This window comes from Arachis duranensis, chromosome 6 (assembly GCF_000817695.3).
Source record: "Arachis duranensis cultivar V14167 chromosome 6, aradu.V14167.gnm2.J7QH, whole genome shotgun sequence".
NCBI lineage: Eukaryota > Viridiplantae > Streptophyta > Magnoliopsida > Fabales > Fabaceae > Arachis > Arachis duranensis.
Window position 1 is genome coordinate 8752545 of NC_029777.3, and position 5343 is coordinate 8757887.

A 5343-nucleotide genomic window follows, 5' to 3' on the forward strand; every position below is an offset into this window, starting at 1 on the left:
ATTCCCAAATGCAGAAAACTGTTATTTGTTCTGGAGCAGGAAATAATAAAAGTTTTCTTAGCTGATTTCTTAAAAATATTAAAAAATTCTAAATCCTAAATCCTTAAAAAATTAATCGAAACTTTAAAAAATCATAAAATTTTTATTATTTAAAAAAATAGAAGTTCATATATTGATCCAAAAAAGATTAAGAATTATTGCAAATAGTATTAAAAGCAGAGGAATTACTTCACAAAAAGAACAAATAATAAAATAATAAAATATGAACTATTTGAGTGCTTGGTATCTTAAATATCTTCTTAAAATAATAAAATATGATTTAATAAGTAAATATGAAAAATAAATATCTCTATAATAATTATACATTTAGATATTTAAAATAAACAATAAAATAATTCTTTTAGTAAATTTTTAATAACTCAAAGTTTACAGAATAAGTAGCTATAAATCAAAATGATAAATAAAAATAAAAACGGCAACAATGTATGAGACATTATGATAATTAATAGTGGTTGGAATGAAATGAATTATGTTATTAATATTAATTTTTAATTTAACTTAAATTTTGACAATTAAACTAATTAAATATACTTAATTTTTTTTTGTAAATGGTAAGAATTACAAGAGAGATCTTATTTTATAATTTTATAATTTTTTTAAAATCACACTTATATTAATTAGATCTAACAACACAAAAAAAAAATTAGAAAAGAACAAATAAAAAGAAAATTAAAATGCCGAATCACAAATTTAAAATAAATAAAGTAGACAAGTTGTTAATTGAGTAAGAGTGAATTTTATAATTGTTTATGGAGTTGATATAAGAATTGCATGATTTTGTAAGTATGAATTTCAAGTGATTTTATTATAATTAATTAATTTTATTGTCGAAACTCAAATTAAATTAAGAACTAATATTCATTATCTTGATGACATAATTTATTACATCCAATAATTATTATATTTATCATAGAAGATAATTTTTTTCTCTATTTCAAAGAGGTTTCCCTAGAATTTATCATACAGTTTAACGACTTAAATATTCTTTAGTGAAGCATTATGTCAAACTTAAAAATTATTTATATTTTTTATCTGTACATAAATGATTTGAGCACATTTTAAATAGTTTACCAATGTAGAATTTGTTTTATTTAGTAGTTCATTTTTATTCATATTTTAATAAAAAATAAGATGATATATTTGTCAATATATATTTTTTATTGGTGAACTAAGATTATGCCTAATTTTATATAAACTGTATCTTATTTTTCATCTAAAATTTTATATTACTCTTATTTGAAAATTAAATAAGTACACATAAATTTGGTTAACATAAATAAAGAAATAAGAACTAAATAAAGATTAAGAGTTGACAGAATTACATTATTGTTAGATTTTGTCTTATTGATCTTTTTGATAGAGTAATTAAATTTATTTGACAGATATTACAAGATGAATTATCCATTGATCTTATGAACTTGGAACAATTAGTAAATAATAAAGAAGGAGAAAGAAAAAAAAAACATACAAAAAAATATGCATAGGCAAATTTTAATTTGATTAAACTTGGTTAAAAACAAAATTTGATTACTATTTTTGTATTGGAAAAACAACTTGTTTATTCCTCTAACTACTATCATGTTTTCTAGCCTAATATAAGATAGTATTAACAATGCTTTCCTATTTAATTGTAATCATAAAAATTCAAATTTAAATATAAATTTTATAATTTTAAAATTTTTAATTAATAATTCTTTTTCTAACTAACAATCCATCTTTAATAGGAAAATTCAAAGTATATGTATATTTATTTTGTTTGTACTATAAATAAAATACGTNACCATTATTTCAAAATTAGACTAAATAATTCAGTCAAAAAATACTTTATTAATATTTCACGTTATCAATTGTTAATGACAAGTGTCAAAAGAATGACAAAAAGACAAACATAATTTACTTTTAATTTACTTTTAAGCATTCCATTATTATAACTTGGATCCAATAAGATTAAAGATACACAAAAAAAGATAACTAATAAATTTTATCATGTTAAAATTTCAAAAACATTATACATATTGTATAAAGATTTTTAGTTCAAATATCAATATATGACAAGCCGATTTAATAAAAAACTTCTAAACAAAATACATATTCTGACTTAAAAAGAGTTGAATACAAACCTAATGACTCAGCAATACAAGAAGGGCATAACTAATTATTCCATTTTTCGTACACCTTCATTTTTGCCTAGCTTCTATTTTTTCATTTTCGATGACTGATGTCTTGAACAATGAATATCGTTATAAACTCCCACCATGTTCCTCTTTGCTGTACTTAGCTCTATCTCTAGCAACTTTCAGTCAACAAGGATTATCCCAAACCTAAAAAGTAAGATGCAAAAATACCTTTGGTTAGATATAAAATTCACATTTATCCAACTTTCAGATTTCTCAAACATCATGCGTAGTGAATAATGCTTATAATTAACTAGTGGTTTGGCATAAAGTAAAGTAGGCCTATGCATTATCCATGCCTTTAGCAAGAAATTATAACATGATCATAATAAGATTAATACTTTGTGATTAGTTTATTAAGCTATCAAGTTTCACAATCAATTATCATTACTGTGTGGTCACCGTTGTCTATGGCAAAGAAACAAATTCAATCACAACAGTCTTAAATTTAATTTGGTAAAGCTTTAATTTCAACAGTCTTAAATTCTTTTTGGAGCAACAATTGATATAAATTTTAACAGAGTCCTAAAGGTGCAATTGATATCCCCAAAACAGCACTTAAACACCAAACTTCAATTTTAAATTAGATGCTGAAATCATAAAAGCATTTCAAATATTGCTACATACACAGCTCATATTAAGTGTAGTGCCTAGGCATTAACAGCATTGCTCATGAGCTTTTCAAAAAACCCCTGTGAATATAATTGTCATGCACCAATACATTAAATCCACGGCATAATTAGTAAAGCACCTATTTCATACTTAAAAGATTAAAACCCTCATAATTTAGTTCCAAAAGATATTATATTCGCATATGCTGTATGAATTATCAATATACTAACAACTTATCATGAGGCGACAAATCAATAGTTGCATACACATAGTTATCACCTACTTCAGCTTTTGCTTCAGCTCCATTAGCCAAAAGTGATGCGAATTCAAGAAGCGAGGAGAGAACTCGAGAAGAAACAACGCAAGATGGATTTCCGTTAATGGTTCAAAATTCAAAACTACTAATACTAGCTTCTTTATTTGGATTATATCTAAAAATTCAAAACTACTAACAAGGTCAAGATAACTCAATTATATCTAAGATTCCTGTATCTTAATTCTTATTTGTTCTTGACACAATCAATCAAGTAATTCTGTAATTGTATCATATCGGTTATATTAAAACAATAATAATTTTTTTCATGAAACATAAGGGAAAAAGAAGTAATGAGGCAATAAGGTGCACGAAGAAAAGAAAGTAGAGAAGTGAAAGTAATTGATACCCATCCCGGGTGCACAGAGAGCAACGTCATTGTTCTGCTTTATGTACCTCTGCATTAGTAAAAAAAGTTAAAAATTGAAATCCAAAATTAAAGTAGCGGTACAATCACAAAATTAACAATCGCAGAGAGTGGACCAAATTCAATGGAACCAAAACCAAAATCAACAAGAGAAAAACCCTAAATTCGGTAATTTGATAACAGCACATCAGAAGAAATGATCCGAAATAGAACTTCCATGAAATTACTAGGAAGAAATAAATAATAAAGACATGGAAGAAGAGATACCTAAGGATCGAGTATGATGCGAGAGGCTTGAGAGAAAGAGGTGAACGGCGGAGAGTTGTCGATTTGCCTGAAAGGACAGAGCACGGCACCACGGCGGAGCAGAGCAAAGGTTTCAGAACGCCAACCAGAGCAGAAGTTTCAGAACGGCGTGAGCAGATGAACACCGCGAAGCAGAGCAGAAAGAAGCAGCGAGGAACACGATGACAGCGACCGGAGAAGAGGGATTACAGCAGTGCTCTGATCCATAAAACCCTGAAGAAAGGTAAAACATGTATAAGTCCAATTATATTAAAGGAGCCCATCATTGATGACCCAAATAAAAAAACAAAAATAATAGGGCAGCCCACTTTCTTAAACCCAGTTGCGAATTTTCAACTTTGTCTCCTGATTGGCTGATTCTATCAGCCGGCTCCATTCAATTAGCAATAAATCTGTATGCTATAAATGGCCATTGAAAAAAAGTCCCACATTTTGCTGAAAAAATAGTAATTTTTTTAATTATTATGGTTTTTTTTAATCAGTCTTTACTGTAAATGTATGATTGCTGAAGTAACCAAATTTTGCCAATTATTATACAGGCCTGTGTAACAGGAGATAACGTTATTACTGACCTTTTGTACAAGCTTTTCAGTATTAGCAGGTTTATTTTATATTTTTGTTTATCAAATTTGAACTATATGTCCATTTATGTTTATTTTTAATAAATACAGTTGACTTAATAATCTTTGTTTTTATATGAATTTTATTTGTATATACACCAAAATGATCTCAAATATGTACACCAAATAAAATGACTCGAAAAAGAAAAGATACTTTAGCGTTCCAAAAAATAATGTCAATTTGATAAAATGCACCAAATATAGTAATACGTATTCAAAAAAGAACTCTAGACTCTAGAGTTTAGATAAAAATGCATCAAATAGTAATACATAAACCAAAAGATAAATCATCTAGGACTGAGAACCAAAATGGTAATTTAACCCTATAATATTACTTTCATGGTGTGTTATGCTGCATAAATTGATTAGTTTTCTTGAGGCAAGTGATCATAAATTCCAAATTCGGAAAGAAGAGCAATAAAACTATCCTGTTTTTTGAAGAATGCCTAAGGTTTGTAATTATTAAAATTTATTTTCTTAGTTTCCCTGTTTGATTTTGTCGATTGATAATATTAATAATGGAGGGAAAAATGAGAAAGTGAGAGAAAACTATAAGCGAAAATTTAATATAGAATGCGAATAATTTGTCAAAGTAAAAAACATTTAAGCAATTAGAATTATTTGTCATAATTTAAAATACATTATAGAATTTTATCTTCAATTGGGCAAGCCTACTAAAAAAGTAAAAAGTATTGAATGGTTCGCGTTTTATTTCTGTGCTCTAACATTTATTTCTAATTGTAATTTATTAAGCAAGTATTGGGGTCATAGTTGCAAGTCATACTATATCCACATCAGTTGGGATAGTTTTTACCAATTTAAGAGATCTTAGGAAATGTTACACTGATAATATTGCCTTTAAGATGTCTTATTTGCTACATAATTTAATAC

General features: G+C 26.6%; 1 long non-coding RNA gene across 1 annotated transcript; it reads right to left on the reverse strand.

Moving 5' to 3' along the window:
• Nucleotides 1-2014: 2014 nt before the first annotated feature.
• Nucleotides 2015-4082, reverse strand: LOC107492533 (uncharacterized). The gene is made up of 3 exons (XR_001592786.3): nucleotides 3794-4082; nucleotides 3509-3557; nucleotides 2015-2381 (listed from the first exon to the last, which is right to left on the reverse strand). It is a non-coding gene; the product is annotated as an uncharacterized LOC107492533 (long non-coding RNA).
• Nucleotides 4083-5343: the final 1261 nt, after the last annotated feature.